We start from the raw sequence: 21,619 nt of genomic DNA, 5'->3' as shown, positions 1-21,619 counted from the left end.
CCATCCCGTCTCGTCGGTACAACGGGAGACGGATACCTCCGCGATTCGGAATCATTTCCGGAATTTAGTACTAATTTATGCTTAAGTTTATCATAAGTTTATTTTAAGCTATCATAAGTTTAATTTAAGCTAGCTTAAGCTGTGTTCCTCCCTTACCTCTGTTTTACACACCGGATCACACCGGAGTTATAGCCTATTCAGGCGGTAGGGGAGGGGTTATGCCCAAAAATTTTTCACTCTCCGGCATGCATCGGAGTTCTAATTTAGCCTGTAAGTGATGTCTTTTATGGTACTCATGTATCCTTACACTTACAGACCACCAACTGCGAGCATCCGGGATGCAACGCCATGCTCCAGGACCCCTGCGGGCATGAAGTCTGTAGGTCCCACGCTCCGTGCGCGACTCCGCATGGGAATCTGCAGGTCTGGTACCACGAGACCTGTACAATTTGTTATGATCTCGTGGGTCAGTTCTTAGACGGGGTAAGTATTTCCAACTGTATACATGAAATGTAAATAATGTTCTAGATCTTAAGTTTAATTTTAGTATTTCTTTTAAGCTTAAGCTCCTTATATGTTGTGAATTACATCCCCAAGATTTTATAGGTTTAAGCCTGGTTTTAGTTTAAGGTTGAATTTCAATTTTAAACTTAAAACTAATCAACGCCCTCTCTTCCAGGCTGCTGCGGTTAGAGAGACCGCCCTTGCAACCCTGAGGGCTTGGGTCGGCGGATTTGGGAAAAACGCCGCCAAGGGACAGCCCTACATCCTGGAGAAGAGGATGGCTGTCCTGCTGTTCCCCGGCTGCAAGTCGACAGGGTACGTCGACCCGGCAGAAGCAGCCCCGACTATGGCGGCGATCCAGCAACAGATCGCCACGTCAATGAAGGAACCAGGCCACGATATCTCATCGGAAGTCGCGACACTGGACTTAAATGTTGAACCAATGGTAGGTGTTGACGACCTGTTGGTCGAGGTAGGTACGTTGGACGCCCAAGGGCTTCCCTTGGGCGCCACTGGATCTTCTTCTCCTGCTACTTCTCCGGCTTCTTTCCAAGGCTTTACAGGAGCTGAGCTCCAATATTCTGCACCTAGTGCTTCGGTTAAACCGAAAGTCAAGGGCTAAAGGGTACAGAAAACCCTTACGAAGACGTCGTCGTCGTCCAAAAAGACTTCGTCGGCGTCATCGTCTCGTAAGTCTCCGGCTACAAACCCCGGAGCAGAGAGATCTAGAGCGTCTGCTTCAAGCTCTAGGTCCTCAAAGAGCAGGTCTACCAAGGAGAGGCCCCGTACTCCGGCGGAGCCAGCGGTCTCTCCTCTTCCTTTGGTGCCTATGCCGAGTTATCCCTCCACCTCCGCATCAGCTCCGGCTTTGGACCCCAACGCTGGGTTGATGCAGCAAATGGGAGACTTGGTTGGCTCATTGAGGAACAGCATGGAGCAGATGTTCTCCAGGTTGTCTGAGAGAATTTCAACTCAGGACAACATAATTGCCGGACTTAATCAGGCCCCCCTGGCTACTCCTCCGGCAGTCGGTGCTGGACTACTACAGCTTCCTCCTCATGACTCGCTGCCTCCGTTCTCAATGAACAACACCTGGAGAGTGGCTGCATACGCCCCTTTCCAGGACGGCTTAATCTCCATCCCGGAATGTGGTACTCGAAGGATTGAGGACTTCGAGTTCTACCCGGAGGGCCTCCAACCGCCATTCTTGGGCTACGCCAGGCTTACGGATGCAGCCATGACTAGGGAGGATAAGGTCCCTAAGGAGACAGTCCTTTACTCCCGGGACCAAGCTCAAAGAGAGTGGCTAAGGTGTTTAGAAGAGATGGAATGTTCAAACACGAGGATTCAAGCCTTTAAGAGTCCCTTCACCATCTTTACGATGGATGAAGAAACCCCTCTTCCCTTCCTAACTAAGATTGCTACGGTCACCATTCCGGCTGCCGTGAAGGGAGAATCCTTGCCACAATTGAGGGAAGCAGACCCAACATCTCCTTTGCTCCCTTCACTTGGAAAGTTGTGGGAAGATCTGCCCAGTACCTTCTCGGAGGGCAAGCTCAAGCCAGACTGTGCCATGGATCAGTTTGGTGAGAAACTACCCAGACTTCCTGATAGCCTCATTCAAGCTGAGTTTGAGGCTAAGTCGAGGCTTGCCAGGTTCATGAATACCATGGCAATGACGGAAGTAGCGGCTCTTTCTGAAGCTCCTATGCTTCAGAGCCGCTCTTCAAGCTATTGACTAAGTCTCAGACGCACACGGTTCAGTCTGACTTGTTCGAGTTCGCGACGGCCAGGGTTAACTGCCGCAAACACGTCCTCCAGGAAGCAACTATTCGGCATGAGCCGAATAAGCTGCTTTCCTCCAACATCTGGGGGGCAGACCTCTTTCCTGATGCTATGGTCAAGGAGGTCCAGGCTGAGGCAACAAGGCTCAACCAGAGCCTCAAGGATCGTTGGGGTCTCACAGCTAGGAGACGTCAAGACCAACCTGCAAGAGGTAAAGTGCAGAAGAAGCTAAAATGCTACCAGCCTTACCAAAAGAAGCAGCAGCGTTTTACCCAGGCTGTTTCGGCTGTGCCAATTGTCCAACCAGGCCAGCCTTCTACCTCTAAAGCTCAGACACAACCCATTTATGTGATTTCCCCCCAAGCTCAGCCTTCCACCTCCTACGTTGTCTCCCCAGCCTTTAACCAAGTGTTTGAAGGCCAAGCCTTTCAGCACTATGACCGGTTCGGCAGGGGTAGTAGAGCTAGGGGATCCTTTCGTCAGAGAGGATCAGGAAGGTCACTTAACAGGGAGGGGACTTCCGTGGGGGGGCCGCGGACGGTCACTCGACCCAGCAGCAATGAGATCTCGAAGGTAGGAGGGAGGCTGTTTCTCTTCCGGCATCGGTGGGGATTCAGCAAATGGGCACAGAGTATTGTGTCAAAGGGCCTGGGTTGGAGTTGGATTGCAGATCCTCCTCCATCCAGACCATTCCTTCAACTTCCATCGAAAGAAATGACGGAGTATGCGGAGGAGCTCCTCCAGAAAGGAGCAATAGCGAGAGTCAACAGGTTAAAATTTCAGGGTCGCTTGTTCAGCGTACCAAAGAAAGGCTCACTAAAAAGAAGGGTAATCTTAGACTTGTCCCGCTTAAACTTGGCCATTCGCTGCGACAAGTTCAAATGCTGACTATCTCGCAGTTGCGGACCTTACTTCCCCCCCCCGTGGGGCCGTCACCACCTCTATCGATCTTACAGACGCATACTATCATATCCTATTGCAGAACACGTTTCGCCCTTACCTGGGCTTCAAACACTGGGAGATCAGGCATTCTCCTTCAAGATACTTCCCTCGGTCTGAATGTAGCACCAGGTATTCACGAAGTTGGCGGAGGTAGTCGTCCAACAACTGAGGTCTCAAGGGATAATGGTAGTAGCGTATCTCGATGATTGGTTGATTTGGGCTCCAACAGTCGAGGAATGTCGCAAAGCACAATGAAAGTAATTCAATTCCTGGAGTATCTGGGGTTCCAGATAAACAGAACAAAGTCAAGACTCACTCCGGAGTCCAACTTTCAATGGCTGGGCATTCAATGGAATCTATCCTCCCATACTCTGTCGATTCCATCAGCCAAGAGGAAAGAAATAGCGAAGTCAAGTGAAACAATTTCTAAAGTACAAATATGCTTCAAGGAGAAACCAGGAAAGAATCCTGGGTTCCCTCCAATTTGCCTCAGTGACAAACATCTTGATGAAAGCCAAACTGAAAGACTTAACCAGGATCTGGCGCTCACGAGCAAATGTCAGATCAGGGGACAAGTTATCATCAATTCCACAGATTCTACGGAATCGTCTGCGCCCTTGGACAAAGTTGAAGAACCTGTCCATATCAGTACCCCTTCAGTTTCCTCCTCCGGGAAGGTTACCATCAACACAGACGCTTCACTAAGCGGCTGGGGTGGATGATATTCTCAGTCCAAGAAAGTTCAAGGGAACATGGTCACCTCAGTTCCGCCAGCTTCACATAAACGTATTGGAAGCGATGGCAGTGTTCTTGACTCTGAAGAGGTTACATCCACCAAAGAACTCGCATAAAGTTAGTTCTGGACAGCACAGTGGTAGTCCATTGTATAAACAGGGGAGGCTCCAAGTCAAGACATCTGAATCATGTCATGGTAGCCATCTTTTCCCTGGCGGACAAGTTCAGTTGGCACCTCTCCTCCACCCATATAGCTGGAGTGAGAAACGTCCATAGCAGATGCTCTATCCCATTCAGTTCCTCTGGAGTCGGAATGGTCACTGGACAACAGTTTCGTTCCAGTGGATTCTCCGGAGGGTTCCAGGCCACCTGCAAGTAGATCTGTTTGCATCTCAAGCGAACCACAAACTTCCATGTTATGTGGCCCCCAACCTGGACCCTCTGGCTTGTGCCACGGACGCCCTGTCCATAGACTGGAACAACTGGGAGAAGATTTATGTCTTTCCTCCAGTGAATCTTCTCCTGAAAGTACTGAACAAACTCAGGACGTTCAAGGATCAAGTAGCTCTAGTAGCCCCGACTGGCCGAAGAGCAACTGGTACCCGTTGATTCTGGAACTGGGTCTTCGTCCTCTTCGAATTCCCAATCCCAGGCTCTCGCAGTCAGTACAAATGAAGACTGTGTTCGCTTCCTCAGGAATTCTCAAAACCCTAACTTTATGGACTTCATGAAGTTTGCGGCTAAAAAAGATGCAGATATCGATCCACGAAATATTCTTTTCCTGGAATCTGATAAAAGAGATTCAACTTTAAGGCAGTATGATGCTGCAGTCAAAAAGTTGGCATCCTTCCTGAGAATAACGGACATTAAAATCATGACAATCAATTCAGCTATATCCTTTTTCAGATCCTTATTTGAAAAAGGCTTTAGCAGCTAGCACCATTAACGACAAACAAGTCAGCCTTGAAGAAGATTTTTCAACTGGGTTTTAACATAGACTTGACAGATTCTTACTTTTCGTCTATTCCCAAGGCTTGTGCTAGACTTGTACCTTCAGTAAGGCCTACGTCAGTGTCATGGTTCTTAAATGACGTTCTAAAGCTGGCTCAGATACAGATATACGGACATGTTCATTTATAATGCTCTTAAGAAAAACACTATTTTTATTAAGCTTGGCTTCAGGAGCTAGAATTTCAGAAACTGTCGGCGTTATCCAGAGATGCGAATCATATAGAATTTCTTCCTCAGGAAAAGCTTCTGCTTTCTCCGGATCGCAGCTTTTTAGCAAAAAATGAGGATCCTTTGTTGAGGTGGGAACCGTGGAAGGTTATACCCCTTCCTCAAGATGTTTCTCTTGTCCAGTAAACCGACCTTACGAGCCTTCTGTCCAGGACAATCCTCATACCTCTTCGGGTCCTCTCTTTAGAAGAGAAAAGGTGGTTACTTTATCAATTAAAGGTATAAGGCAACAGATCCTATACTTTATTAAACAAGCCAACCCTGAATCCTTCCCTAAGGTTTATGATGTCAGGGCAGTAGCCACCTCAATTAACTATTTCCAACACATGAATTTTGATGATTTGAAAAAGTATACTGGATGGAAATCGCCGACAGTATTTAAGCGTCACTACTTAAAGTCCTTGGAATCTCTGAAATTTTCAGCAGTTGCGGCGGATAACATAGTTTCCCCGACTCTGCTTAATATTAAGTTGAAGATCCAGATCTCCTTTCTACCTATCTCAGCCAACAGTTTGTCTATACCTACCATGTTCATCTACGTCTACCTTGAGTCTTAGCTGCTCTTGTGATGGTCTAGTGGGTGTCCCTTATTTTTTTGCTAGGGTCACCCACAATTGATTGTATATATTGATCTTTGTGATGTGGCCCCCTTATTTTTATGCTAGGCTGCCACATCTCCATTTACAATGGTTATGGATTTGTTTATTAAGATCTATAAATTTATTTAACATGTTTTAATGTAAGTTTGTTCATAACTTTATACCTATTTAATTTATAATTGCTTTAATTATTGTTGTCTATGATAATCATACACATGTGTTAAGTTCAACATATATTCCATGTAAGCCCTTGTACATATATGTTAACTTTAAGCTAATCTTAAGTATTGTTCCTTTTCACATTATATGAACAATTGTGTATGTGTATATATTTTTTCTTGCAATTATAATATTTTATTTTATTCTAAGTTTTATTGAGACCTTCTTTATTTTCAATCTTGTGCTAATTCTCTGGTACGATTTCGCGCAGCGACACGAACTGAGCCCAGAAAAAGGATTTTGACGTAAGGAAAAATCTATGTTCTGGGCGATTGGTTCGTGTCGCCCAGCGAAATCCCACCCCTTCCCAACCCTGCGCTCAAGATTGACTGCTAACTTCAGGATGGCCACCAGAGGCGCGGCAGTCCCAAGCGTGGGTTGGAGTAGTAGTAGTTGCTTGCTGCCCCGTTCTGTGGGTGCTCCCCTCTTGTGGGGTGATGTTGTTTGTGGGAGATTTCTATTGGCAAGAGGTTCGTTGGTAGTGTCTCACTCGCCCTAGTGTTCATACCGACGCCCTCTTGGAGGGTGAGCGAGTCAGTTATACTGACCTTTTTCTTTATTTTGTTTATTCTTCTGGTATTTGTTAGTTCATTTACCTTAGAATAATGGATTAAAGGATATTTCGCTGGGCGACACGAACCAATCGCCCAGAAATAGATTTTTCCTTACGTCAAAATCCTTTTATATCGCCAATCGCTACCCAAAATAAGATCAAACATTAATTACAGTACTCAACTTAGATGCAGCAGCAACTTGACGTTCCATGGTGAAACAGATGAAAGTAATTCCAAACGGAAACACAGAAAGCAAAAACACGTGCAACGTGGAGAGTGCTAACAAAAGGAATGGTAAACAAAGTGCTAGCCGTAGCAGTAGTGGGTAGCGGGGGCCTAGAACGGCTCCTCTGTAGACGAGGGATATTAAGAAAGGAAGAAGACTAAATGGCAGGGGACCTCTGGTAGTGGTTACACTCGCCCCAGATACCATACCGACACCTTAAATAAAGGTGAGCGAGCCAGAATATTCTGGCATTACCATATAGCTTTTTTTCTCTTGGTATATTTAGCAATATTTATACCTAGAAATGAGTGCTAAAGGAACCATTTCACGGAGCGACACAGGGTAGGCCCAGAAATAAAGTTTTAACGGAAAAAATGCTGAAGTTTCTGCTGGCCATACTCTTTCTATTAAAGATCCGACTTTCTAGAAGTGACAATGCCATTCATTACATGAAGATATTTAGCTTAAGAAAATAAATTGACTACTTCATTGTGTTTTTATTTTTCATTTTTTGATGCCATCAAAATGTGAATAAGGGTTGAGGTTAAAAAGAAAAAATTTTGGTAATATGTTTTTTTTTTTTTTTTTTTTATTTTTTTTGCTCGGAAAAACTCTCACGAGAGTTTATATTATGTTCTAAGGGGTCCACAATAATGAAAATGTTAAAAGTGAGTATAATTTATAAACACTTATAAAAGCTTTCGAACTCTTCTCTGGGTTCATCTTCAGTCCAAATGAGTGACTAAACAATACATGTGCTGGGGTGAACTTGAAAACAATACATAGAGTCGCTGAAGATTGTTGACACCGGTAGTTAGCTCGTAAATGGACCAGGTGATGAAGAAAGGGGCAATTAACTCCAACTAGGTTATTTCCTCTCCCCGATTAATACTCCTGGCTGCAATTCTGTTCGATCTCCCCATGGGTTGTCACAATGTTGCAGGAGTTCCTTCCTCTGGAGGTGTCCCCCCAGATGCTGAAGCCTTGCCGAGGATGGGGGGCTTAGGGTTCAGCAGCCTGGGCCCTGATGCCTGGTGGGACTGCTTTCTCGCTGGGCTTGGTGCCCAGCTGTTGATCCAACGAAATAAGTCAGCCCTTTTTCTTCTACTAAAAAAGTTTCATCTTTCTGCCTTCCTCCCCCTATAAGGTATGGATTCTATGATGACGACTATTGGCTTGGTTTTGGACATGATTTAGTCTAAATCTTGGGATTTGAAGGAGGGGTGAGGATGGACGGCATGCACCCTCACCCGTAGAACTCTAGTACCTGACGTTGTTGAGCGAGGGGAAAGTTTAATGTCAAACCCTATCGTCAGTGCCCGGGTGGGTCTGATCTCGACGGACATCATGACGCCTTAGCACTGGAGATAGGGTGTATATCCAGTAATTACCCCTAGGACGTACCCTAATGAAAGGGATGACCCGTCCTCTAAGTGTGACTCCATGGTGGGTATGGGGAATATCTGGATGAACTATGTTTTTCACGTTCTATGGCAACCCCCCCTATTTCGCTGACGACCTATGCTTTTGTCAAAGGACTTGTCCACGGAACCCGAGAACTTCAATCAATCATGGTCGGTCCCTTTGATCAGGGTAGTACCCCTGGACCGAATGACAGACAGACACAGATGACGACCAAAGCAATGCGAGTAGATATACCGCCAAGAAATCTCAACAAAAAAGCATCTGGCTCCAGTATTGTCACACTGGAACCATATGCCATGAAGAAAAATAAAAAGTGTGAAATAGCCTGGGTCCTTTGTACCAATTCATTTAATAAATACCTGAATTTGAAGCTTGAAGGTGACAATATTGGACATTTTCCAAGTACACAGGGAAATCGTGAAATGTTGTGGCAGACAGCCAAAAATAACAGCCCAAAATGGAAAATATGCTCCTTATAGAAAGCATCTCCCAGAGGAGAGCAGTAAGTTGATGGATTGTCGGACCTTGCGGGAATTACGGTTGAGTGCACTCCCCACTTTAGCCTGAACTCCAGCAAGGGCTTGATTTATGCCCCTCAATTGATGGCTTTTTCTGAGGAGAGACTTTTTAACAGAATTAAAAGACCAGGGTGTAATAAAGGTTGACAGGATGACAAAGAAGGTTGAAAATAATAGAATACCTCAGCCTACCTTAATATTAACTTTTAGTACTTTAAGACTTCCGGAAATGTCTATGCAGCCTGGTATAGGTTAAGATAAAGTTGTACATCCCAAGACCCAGAAGGTGTTTCCATTGCCAGCATTTTGGACACACCCTACAATCGTGTCGATCCAAATTGCAAGAAAAGTCTGCAGTCTGTGTCAACTGTGGAGAGGATGAGCATGAATGTGCACCAGGGAACCTAAATGTGTTCACTGTGGTGAGGGACATGCCTCGTCATCTCAGCAGTGTGATATATATTTACTTGAAAAGGAAATACAAGCAATTAGAGTGATTGAAAGAACAACATTTAAGGAAGCACGAGAGAGAGCCAAAGCAAAGACTGTAAGACCCGGTCTAAGGTTTGCTACTGTAGTAGCAAAATAAAAAGCCAAAGGAAAGAGACAAAATAAAAACACCCAGTTAAGAGCACAAAAGGAAAATCAATAAAGAATCATTAAAAAGACAGCTAACTGAATCATCTGAGTCAACTGATGATGGAGAATATAAAGACAAGGTTCACTATAACCAACAAGAAAGACCCTAGTGTGGAATTGAAGAAAATTGAAGTGCCAGTTGAGATACATACCATCGCCATCTTTTGGAGGCAAGGCCCAGTGGTTGCTGGTCTGGTGGCCAGCTTCTGTTGGTGCCAACTCCTCTTTGGAGGACAAACCAGCAGATGCTGGTCCCCGGCGGGTGCCAGTCCTCGCTGGTACTTCTGCCTCATCAGAGGCAGAGCTGGCTACTGCCAGCAGTACAAAGACACTTGAGGTGGTCTCTTTAGAGAACACCTCTGCCCTCTCCATCTCGATAGAGATGGAGAGCGAAGAAGAAACTAAAAAAACCCTTCAGTATCAAAAACACTGAAGGAAAAGATGTTGGCTATCGAAGGTGATAATTCCTCCCAAGAAGCCAACAAAACCTTCCATCAAAAATGCCTCCCCATGATAGAAAAAAGAACTCTCCCGATCTTGTAAAAAAGGAACCACAATGTTGGTCCTAAACGTGAATAAATTCACTTCCATTATTCAGTGGAACTGTCAGGGACTGCGAGCGAAGTATGAGGAAGTGAAGCTTTTAATCTATGAGCACTCTCCTGTAGGGATATGTTTTGCAGGAGACCTATGCTAGGTGAATATACCCTTGTCTAGGGAATATGTTCACTATAGAAACTAAATTTGATTACAGGTAGGAAATCATGGTGGATCCCTTTCCCATCTACATCCGTCGAGATGCTCCACACTACAAAGTAAAAACTAAATACTCCCCACTTCAAGCTGTGGCTGTACGATTAATTTGAGGAAGGCAATATACTATATGTTCCCTTTACATTCCGCCCAATAGCCATGTCTCCCAAGAGAAACTTAATACACTTGATGCAGCAACTACCAGAGCCATTCCTTCTACTTGGTGACTTCAACAGTAGACATCCATTGTGGGAGATGTAACATCAAACCAAAAAGGGAATATGATGGCATCATTAATAGAAAATGAAGATATAGGTCTTCTTAATACTGGAGAACCTACCCATTACCACATTCAGACAGCCACCGTCTCCTGCATCGACCTTTCATATGTAGCTCCACTGCAGTGTTGCCTTTTAGTTGGAGAACAGTGATGACTGGCATACAAGTGACCATTCTCCAATTGTGATTCGACACCAATGAAGGCCCACCTATCCCAAGATCACCAAGATGGTGTTTAGAGAAAGCAAATTGGAGAAAATTCAAAGATTTGAGTGAGTTGGAGGGAATGCAAAAGATTTCCCAAGTGTAGATGATGCCATTGATCTACTCAATGGAACATTCCATACTGCAGGTCTGCACTCTATTCCTCGAACAAAAGGACTATTCCAGGAGACGGCCAGTACCGTGGTGGTCAGAAGACTTAAGGCTGTTACACCGAGCTACAAGGACATCATTGACCAGGTGCCGTAGACACCGCACCTTGGACAATGTCATAATTTACAAACAGTGTAGGGGCACGATTTCGAAAAAGCCATGAAAGCTGCCAGAAGACAATCATGGGCCGGATATGTATCCTCTATTAACAGCAGAACACCAGTTTGTAGCATTTGGAAGAAAATAAGAAAAATTCAGGGTAAATTTACACCCAATCCTCCTCCAGTACTTAAAGTGAATAATAATCATGTCACAGATGCCAGAGAAGTTAGTAATACATTTTCAGAACACTTCGCTCGAGTCTCTGAGAAATCAGATAGTTCCCCAGGACATAATTTCAGAATGATGGAAGAACACAGGTACTTGACTTTTCAGCAAAGAAAGCTGAATCTATATAATAATTGCCGTTTTCTGAGAGGGAATTTGACTCTGCTTTATCTAGGAGCAAGAACACTGCCCCTGGTCCAGATGAGATTCCTTATGAAATGTTTAAACACATTTCAAGGAACACAAAACTTTTTATAATAAGTATTATCAATAGAATACGGGATGAAAGCAGCTACCCTACCATATGGGAATTAGCTACCATGTTACCATTCCTTAAGCCTGGAAAAGATCCTCTCTGTGCAGCAAGTTACCGCCCCATTGCTTTAACTTGCTGTTTGTGTAAGTTGATGGAAAAAATGGTAAATGTAAGACTGATGTGGTATCTAGCGCACAACAATATTCTAACACCTTCTCAGTGTGGTTTTCGAAAAATGCACTCCACCCTGGACATCTTACTGCAACTTGAAGCCTCTATCTGTGAGGCCTTTGCCTCCAAGCAACACCATGTGACAGTGTTTTTTGATATAGAAAAGGCATGACAACTGCGTGAGACATGGGATTCTGAAGACTTGCATAATAGTGGTCTACAAGGCAAATTACCTTTATTTGTGAAATCCTTTTTTACATCGTAGGTATTTTAAAGTTAAAGTTGGCAGTATTTTATCAGAGAAAAGGTGCCAAGAAGAATGTGTTTCCCCAGGGTAGGTGTTCTCAGTTGTAAACACTTTTTTTTGCTCTGGCCATAAACAGTGTTGCAGCTGTCATTCCAAGAGAGGTTTAAAGACACTGTTTGTGGATGACTTGTCAATATCCTTTGCTGCCACCCGGATGATGACTGTAGCAGAAAGAAAGCTACAATTAACAATAAATAAAATAGTAAGTTGGGCTGAGAAACAGGGTTTTTAAAATCTCTGTAAGCAAGACTACTGCTGTCCACTTCTGTCGGATCAGGGGAGTACATCCTGATCCAGACCTATATTTGTATGTCCGTAGAATCCCAGTGTAGAACAAGCACACTTCTTAGGCCTAGTTTTTGACAGTAGATTGACTTGGGTCCCCCATATCAAACATATAAAAGCAAAGAGCCTAGAAGCTCTACACATTTTGAAGGTGCTTTCTCACAGCCAGTTGGGGAGCTGATAGAAATCTTTTACTGAGCTTCATAAATCTTTAATCTTGTCAAAGCTGTCATAATGGTTGTGAAGTTTATTCTTCAGCTTCCTCATGTAACTTAAAATTTTAGATTCAGTGCATCATTCAGGTATTCGTATAGCCACAGGAGCTTTCCGTTCGTCACCAATACCTAGTATGCTAGTTGATGCAGGAGAGATGCCCCTTGAACTCTATCGCCAGTCATCATTACTTCGGTACTGGTTTAGAGTGCAAAGACTCCCCAAATCTCTGGCATTTGCTGTGGCAAATAGAAATATTTTTAACGGTTTTTACGAAAGTCATCAAAAGGTATCCCACTCCTTTTAGCTATAGAAATTAAAAAAAATTTTAGAGGATACGAATATTAAAATTTCCCATTTATCCCCTTTGTGTATTCCAGTACTCCTGTCTGGAGGTTACCTGATGTGAAATTCTGTAGGTACTTCAGTGGAGCAAAGAGGGATAAATCTGATGAGGAAATGAGGGCCATATTTTTAGAGCATGTATCAGAGCATGTAGATACAAGTTTTATATTTACTGATGGCTCTAAGTCCAGTGCTGGCGTTGGATATGGAGTTTTTAGCGAATCTTTTAACCGAAGAGGTGCACTTCCTTCTATTGCCTCAAACTTTACAGCTGAATTGTATGGCATCCTAGTAGCACTGGAACATATTACAACACTCCCAGTGTGTAGCTACACAATATTTTGTGACTCCAAAAGTGCCCTACAGTCCCTGGAAGTCTTTAATACTGATCATCCCTTGTGTGAAGATCTTGCAGTGGATTTTCTTGCACCAGTATAGAGGGAGCATTGTTTCTTTTTGTTGGGTTCCTGCTCATGTGAACATATCAGGAAACGAAGAGGCAGACAAGCTAGCCAGATCAGCTGCGCAAACTTTGATACCAAGAAAATGCCCTGTTCCATATCGTGATACATTCTATGATATATGGAAATCCATCCAGCATTTATGGGTAGTTCAGTGGGACAGAGTAGGCCCCAATAAAATGAAAGAAATTACTAGTCAGACACACCCCTTGGAAATATTACCTAATACCAAGGAAGTGGGAGGTTGTATTGTGTAGATTACGAATTGGCCATACGCGTTTAACTCATGGCTATCTGATGGATGGGGAGCATGAGCCCTTCTGTGACGATTGCTTAGTTCCGCTAACCGTTAGGCATTTGCTGGTTGAGTGTCCCAGTCTGGTGGAACTTAGGAATCGTTTTTAGGTTATAGTAGTGAAGCAGGGGGTAATTATAGCATGGCAAAACTGTTGGGAGAAAGCGCATGTATTTATAACATTATCTCTTTTATCAAAGAAGCTGGTCTTCTCAAATATATCTGACAGCTGTGGCTGTCTTAGTATATACATATTCTTTTCTTTTTAATAATTTTACGGTTGTGATTAATCACAATTCTTTTTATCGGAATATTACTTTTATCAGAAATTTATTTTATTTTTTCTTAAATCAAATTTATACGTATGTCTCTCATAAAGATAAAGGTATTTTGAATGTTGTATAATATATTATAAAGTTAAAAAGATCACATTTAGTATTCGGTGTCGGTGACCCTGGTAATTGTGACGCCAGATAACTCTCAATCAATCAATCCTCTGGAGGTGTAGATGGGGCACCGTAACCAGACTCCCCTGGGCCAGCGGTTACCTGAACAGGGAGAGGCAAGGCAAAAGCAACATCAGGTGAGAGAAAAGCAGAGCTGTGCTAAAGTTAAAATCTTTTAAAAGCCTACTGGTAATACAAAAATTAACGTGGTTCTTCATTGACAAAAGACTTGTTGCTTTTGAATGACTCTCCTATGCTTATAGCAGCTCCCTCAATTATTGCTTTTAAAGATAGACAAAAGTCAGGAGGAAACTTGAATTGTGTTCAAACATGAAAATACGATAAGACGCAACCTCGTAATAAGCAATAACAATGACAAAATTCCCATAGTCTCAGGTGTTTATGAATTACCATGTATGGATTGTAATGGTAAATATTTTGGCGAAAGTGGATGAGGACTAGAGGACCTCCTGCAATGTTGTGACAACCCATGCAGAGATCAAACAGAATTGCAGCCAGGAGTATTAATAGGGGAGAGGAAGTAACCTAGTGGGAGTTAACTGCCCCTCTTTCTTCATCACCTGGTCCATATACAAGCTAACTACCAGTGTCAACAATCTTCAGGAACTCTGTATATTGTTTTCAAGTTCACCTCAGTACATGTTTTGTTTAGTCATTCATTTGGACTGAAGATGAACCCAGAGAAGGGTTCGAAAGCTTTTATAAATTGTTTATAAATTATACACAACTAGAGGCTTTTCTCAGAGAACAGCTGGGCACACGTCCAGCAGTCTTAGAAAGTCGACCTCCGCAGTTTACCAAGGCAAATGGGCGATCTACTGTGATTGGTGTCATAAACGGGGTTTTTCTCCACTCATGACCTCTATTCAGCGAATAGCAGACTTTTTAACTTTCCTCAGAGACGAGAAACGTTTGTCCGTTTCTGCTATTAGAGGCTACAGGGCGGCCCTGAGTTTGGTGTTACACCTTAAGGGTATCGACATCTCTTCCTGGGAACTTTCCCTGCTAGTTAACGGGTTTGAGCAGTCAAGTTCTCCTAGAGAGCTCAAGCCTCCGACATGGGATGTTTCCTTGTTTCGTACGTAAGAGCTTCACTAAGAGTCCATATGAGCCCTTGCGTCACTCATCTGACAGGAACCTGACACTCAAGACAGTTTTCCTTCTGGCTTTGGCATCTTCCAAGAGGTTAGGAGAGCTCTACGGTCTGAGCTATGAGGTGAGGCACACCAGGGGTTGGGGGTCGATGTCCTTCGAATTTATCCCGGAATTCATGGCCAAGACCCAAAGTCCCTCGGTGCATGATGACAGGTTCACTTCGTTTTCCATTCCATCACTGACTGACTTTGTGGGTGGTGATGCTCAAGAGCTTTTGTTGTGCCCTGTCCGGGCCCTGCATTGCTATCTTAAAAGAACTCGGCACCTTAGACCAGGCTGCTGCAGACCTTTTTGTTACCACAGGCTGTACAAAGAAAGAGGTGTCTAAGAATACTATCTCTTTTTGGATACGGGAAGCCATCAGACAGGCATACTTGACACTTGATGATTCCACCACCACGTCTGTATAGGCTAGAGCGCATGACGTTAGAGGTATTGGTCCCTCTCTGGCTTTCAAAAAGAACTTGGCTGTACATAGAGTGCTGAGCGCTGGTACTTAGTTACGACAGTCCACATTCACCTCCTTCTATCTTAAGGATGTTGCCCAGAGATCTGCGGACACATTTTCCCTGGGTCCTGTGGTGGCTGCCCAACAGATTGTGTAACTCATAGTTGCCCTTAACAGGGCACCTTTGTATCTTACCTAAGATGATTGTGTGGATGAGAGAATGAGTGAGTTGGCTGATCTCCTTTCTCTTGTACCTTTCTTCCTTCGGGCGGTTTAAGGAATAGACACGTCATTCGCTGGACTGATCTGATGCAGTTGAGTAAGGTAGTCATACTGATAGTGTGGTCATGCATTATACAAATATCTTACCTGCTATTTGGTAGCATATGCTCCACTCCTTGGCAAGGAGGGGTTAGGAGTAATACAAACCATGGTGTCTTGGTTTGTTATTGGACAGTCAAAGTTTCTCTTTGGTTCCCTATAGTATACAATGGTTATCCCATATATCATTGTATGTCACTCAGGTTCTGAGTGGTTAGATATCAATTTATCTAGCTTCAGTCCCTCTCCAAGAACCATTTCTTTTGAGAGCCGGTCGTGTGGGTAGGCCCCTAGCCAGTCTAGGATGTCTTGTACCTCCTATTGTTAAGACCGAAGGTTTGTTCGCGTATGAACAATTGACAAATTTTCTAAGACAATTTGTATTTTTCATAGCTACAAACTTGAGGTCTTAACGTTATACTGCCCGCCTCTAGCTGCCCCTCTGTTTGTTAAGTCGTCCTGAGTTGGGAAAGACTGGCGTAGCGGCGTTGTCCTTGACCACTCATAACCTGAGCTATGCATGCTTTGCTTTCATCTGTTTTTTAACTGGATCCAGTTAGGCGTTAGAAATTATCCTCACCCACTCTGGACAGTGGTCTCGCCCAAGTGTTTGCAGATCGTAGAAGACAAAAACACTCGGAGAGTGCTAGAAACTCCGAAGAATTTAAGCGCTCGGCAAAACCCCCCCGAATTTTGTCAGACAATCATCGGGTGGTGGTCCTCTGATTCCCCTAGAAATGAAGGAGGAATGGGCAAGAGCCTTCCTCAACGACAGGGACCTACGTCCAGTAGGACTTGAAGGTCCCTCCAGGAACACAATCCCCGATGTGGAATCCTATGGAGAATGCTCTGCAGGATCCCTCCCATTCCCGTCGCAGCCATAGGAAGAGAGGGAAGGAGGGAGGAAGATTGGACGCTCTCGCTCGCCTTGCCAGTGGAACTAGCAGTCGGAGAAGCGAGTTAGAGGCAGCCATCAACCTGCGGTGATGGCCGCTCCAAGTCTAGGAAAATGTTACCGTTTGAAGAAAACGTTTTCCCGAGGAGGGTTACGAAACTCCTGCTGTAAGCGAAACGTCTGCCGCCACCGTGACCGTCGTCTAGGTGGGGCTGAGCGTGCACCTGATAAGAGAGAGCCGATACCGTCCTCCGACGTGTCCCAGTCCTCGTCGAGGCCAAAACCTCTCAAGAGGACCGAAGGGGGAGCCCATACCGGTCTCTGCGTGTGCAATCCAGCGGGACTGTCACGTGAACAGTGGTGATGGTCACTCCATGAGTCTAGGAAAGCGTCATCGTCCTCACCAGCCCCCATGATCTCCTCCAACCACTTGAGCGTAAGATCTCTTTGGTCCCAAGACCGAACCAAGCTCCTGGCCAAACCGTAAGAAGTGCATTCATCACGGTCACTCTTGTTCGCCTCGTTCCTCCCGGTGTAGCCCGAGGAGGTTGAAGGGACAGGAGAGGGAGACCTGACGCTCCTACCCTGCCTACTAGCAGAACCAGTAGGCTGGGAGGACTGCAGGCGATCGCCAACCCACAGTGGTGATCAAGCTGCAGGCCTGGACCAGCGGTATCCTTGCGGAGAAGCGCTGGACCGAGGAGGGAGCGTCGGTCTCGTGCGTCAGGGGAGCTGCTATGAGCGCTCCTACCCTGCCTACCAGCAGAACTGTTAGGCTGGGAGGACTGCAGGCGATCACCAACCCACGGTGGCCATCAAGCTGCAGGTCTGGATCAGCGGTCTCCTTGCGGAGAAGCGCTGGACCGGGGATGGTAGCGTCAATCTCGCGCGTCAGGGGAGCTGCTACCAGTCATGCGAGCCGTCCGGTCCCGGTAGGAGCGATGGTCAGGTGACTGGTAGTGTCCACTAACACGGTGAGAGTGAGCACCGTCCTCTCGACGCGCCACAGTACCATGTCCAGGTGAGGCTGGACCAGGTCCAGGCAAGGCTGGATCAGGTCCAGGCAAGGCTGGACCTGGTGACCAGAAGAGGGGGACCTCTTCCCGGCCTCGCTACGTGAACGGTCCGGTGGGAACGTCACATCAACCCTGGGTACTGGACGATCGCTGGTCTGGCAAGAGTCACATGAGCGACTCTTATCATCCTTCCACTCCATGCCTGGGTCCTGACACGGTGAGCGTACTCAGCAGTCTGGACCTTGGCTGCACGGTCACCTGTAGGTGACCGTACACTCGGTGATGCTCGCAAGTGAGCGGCGAAGACAGTTTCCGGTCCGGAGGTGGAACCTCTGGAGCTGGGAGAGGAGGTACCACTGGTGGCTGGTACCTCCATGGTCCCCGTCTTCTTCTTCCCTGAGGAAGGAGAGACAGGCCCCGTTCCCGGAGGAATGGAAGGACCAGGGGAAGACCCACCTGTCTCACCAGAGTGAGACAGACCCTTAGAAGTCTCTGTGCGAGACTTCTTAAGGGGTGAGGGACGAGCCCACCTTCTTCTTCCTCGGCTGGGGGGTCTTGGAAGTCGAAGGGGAAGAGTCGGCAGAAGACGACGACGAAAAAGACGATGACACCTTCCTCTTCTTCCTTCCTTCTTCGCCAGCTTCCTCTGGACAAACGACAGGTCCTCCATCCAGGACGGAGTTGGGGTAGTGGTGGTAGCAACACGACCCAACTGCACCTGTCCGGAGGGACCTGCGGGAGCAGCAGTGGAGAGAACACTTCCTCAAGGAGGGTTACGAAACTCTCGCCTGGCAGGCGAAGCGTCTGCCACCACCGAGACTGGTCGGTCACGCGAACACGACCGTCGTCTGGGTGGGGGTGAGCGTGCACCTGACAGTAGACAGCTTCCAAGTCCTCGTCGAGGCTAAAACCTCTCGAGAGCTTGATGGGCAGCCTCCACCTGTCTCTGCATGCACGATCCTGCGGGAACGTCATGTCAACCCCGGGCACCGGACGATTGCTGGTCTGGGGAGAGTCACCTGAGCAACTCTTACCATCCTTCCACTCAGTGCCTGGGTCTTGACACGGTGAACGTACTCAGCAGTCTGGACCTTGGCTGCACGGTCACTTGTAGGTGACCGTACACTCGGTGACGCTCATAAGCGAGCGGCCGAGACGGTTCCCAGTCCGGAGGTGGAACCTCTGGAGCCAGGAGAGGAGGTACCAACGGTGGCTGGTACCTCCATGGTCCCCATCTTCTTCTTGCCTGAGGAAGGAGAGACGGGCCCCGTTCCCGGAGGAACGGGAGGACCAGCAGAAGACCCACCTGTCTCACTGGAGCGAGAGAGGACCCTTAGAAGTCCCATGACTGGACTTCTTAGGGTGGGAGACCACCTTCTCTTCTACGGCAAAGCCTTAGAAGTTGAAGGGGTGGAGACATGAAAATAGGATGATCTCGAAGAGGAGGATGACGACACTTGACGAGCTCTCTTCCTCTTTGATTCCTCCAAATTCTGCCAGACTTCTACCATCAGGAATAGATAAACATCACAGGGCAGCGCGAAAACTTTGTCCAGTGACGTAACTCCAGGGTAGTAGTGGTAAATGAATATGATTATCAGCAGGGGATCAATACACACACTTGAGGATTGGTATCACATGCTACGAGTCAGAGGTACAATTTTAAGGTTAGGATAACCAATATGAAGAGCTATCCAACCAATACTGCTGTAAACACAATCACCACTGTTAGTCTGTAAAATAAGGAAAAAAGGATTAAGTTATAAGGATACTCCTCTCGCATCCAAGGGCACCGCCCTCTGAAGTGAGAGGAGATCCCCCAAACATCAACACAACACGCCCCTTCTTCTACCTTCGTCCGATAGTAAGTGAAAGGATGAAGGAGAAGAGAAATTACCATAAAAACAAAACAAGGACAAATCTTTAAAGTTCCCCTCGGTAATTCCCAAGCGTAAGCATAATTTTCGGATGAATACATGTCGTGTCACAGGATCAATATCACTCATGTTAAATACATGTCTCGTCCTCACGTTAAAGGGCAAAAGAATGTAAATATGTTGGCATACCTTTGCCACCGACTCTTAACACAAGTAGAGAGGCGGCTATAAAGGCTATCACAAAAAGTGGGTTTGTATATTAATTGAATTTAATATTAATATCAAACACCGTTATATGCATATTTATTTAAAAGTAAAAATAAACCAGAAAGATCCCACTGAGAAAAAAGATCAATGACCAGTCAGCTAGAGCTCACAAACACACATCTTCATCGGAAGACGGCCGAAAGCAAAGTGGAGTGTTTACATCCAGGCAGGCTAGCCTACCCGCCTGCCACACGGTAGTTACTGCCTAACCACCTTGTTCAAGAATTTAACGGCCGTAACTCCAGCTTCACCTTAAGTAATTCCTTATGTTTAGGACCTCAGGTTTGTATAGTTAGGAAAAATACAATTTACTTCCAAAAATTGTGATATTGAGGACCTCTTAGAACAATACAGGCAGTCCTCGGTTATCAGAGAGGGTTCTGTTCTGGGCATAAGGTAAGCAAAAATCATTAATAACCGAAACTCAGCTATTTATGGCGCTGATACCCGGTTAATGGCGCCTCTGTTAGGTATGTTATGGCGCCATAACTCTATTTTCAGCACCTTATGGCACCGATAACTGAAACTCAGGCTGTTATGGCTCCAAAAACCACCGATTGTATGGTGTTAGACAAGCACCATAAAACCGGATCATCATAAACCAAGTCCACTGATAACTGGCGACTGCCTGTACATGTTTTCTTAGATTGAGGTTAGCTGATTGGTTAAGTAGGTTGGTTGACAAATGAGAATGGTGCTCACAAACTCTAATCTGCATGAGTTTTTTGTACATAAAATAGTTGTATAAGACATGTGTTTTTCATCCTTTCACAATCTGTTTGCAAAAATTAGATCTGTTGATTGTAAAAGCCTCATTGTCGGTAGTTTACCCTTGGAACAGCTCCATTAATATACATTAGTATTATGAGGGTTTCTTTCTTCCATTATCCTCAGTGGGAATGGTAGCTCAGCACTCTTCTCTTTTGATAAGAGTTGAGTGTTTTCTCAGTTTTTCCCTCCCAATCTATGGTGGAGATTTGGATGAGGTACTTGCAGTTTTGCTGGCTTATGCTTTTTGGATTTCTAAAATTATCCATGCTCAGAGAGGGAGTGTATCCTGTCTTTAGCACTGCTTAGTGATGCAGAGAGTTGTCTAGAAACTCTTCTTTTGGCTTCATTTGGGTTCTCAGAGGAGGATAAGATTGATTCTCTTCCAATGGAAGGGACCTTGAAGTCAAGGGCATTAGTCTGTCCCTCACTGTTTGGTTTAAAGTTTCAGGTTTCCTGGTAATTAGATTGGATATTTGATTTATCAGGCTCCCCCCTTACCCCTCATTCTACCAGAGGAATGTCACTCAAAAGTCTTGAACACTCTCCTTTGGGATTTATGATAGCAGCTGTCCAGCAAGTTATGTAGTAATCATGTGAGCTCTATTTGGACGTCAGTATTTGGAGATGGCAATTGAAAAACTTAATTCTATTCCATCCTTATTTCTTCTTTCAAGAACAGCATCTGGGGCAGAGTACACTCTTGGGTGGGGTTACAGTTGATTGCATTTTAGACATCCTCTCTTTGTTGGTGATAGGGAGGTGTCTCCCATGTCCTCTCTCTTTTAACAAAGGAAAGTGGGAAATAGGTACAGTTTAACCTTCCACTCATTTCTGGGGTTTACTAGTACCAAACTTTCTTTTGGCATGAAGTTCTCGTTTGGGAGAAGTCAAGGTTTGCCAAATAGTTCCTGATTTGAGTAACCCCTTCACGCCTTAGAAGGGGCACTCAG

At 45.3% G+C, this 21,619-nt stretch overlaps 1 protein-coding gene across 1 annotated transcript in view; it reads left to right on the top strand.

Moving 5' to 3' along the window:
* The window catches only part of LOC135221411 (post-GPI attachment to proteins factor 2-like), a 300,470-nt gene that overhangs the window by 214,741 nt on the left and 64,110 nt on the right, over positions 1 to 21,619 (top strand). The gene's annotated exons all lie outside the window — the stretch shown is intronic.

The sequence above is a fragment of the Macrobrachium nipponense genome, chromosome 20, assembly GCF_015104395.2.
Source record: "Macrobrachium nipponense isolate FS-2020 chromosome 20, ASM1510439v2, whole genome shotgun sequence".
In the NCBI taxonomy this organism is placed as follows: Eukaryota; Metazoa; Arthropoda; class Malacostraca; order Decapoda; family Palaemonidae; genus Macrobrachium; species Macrobrachium nipponense.
The sequence above is the reverse complement of the archived record's forward strand: the minus strand, read 5'-3'. Positions and strand labels throughout refer to the sequence as shown.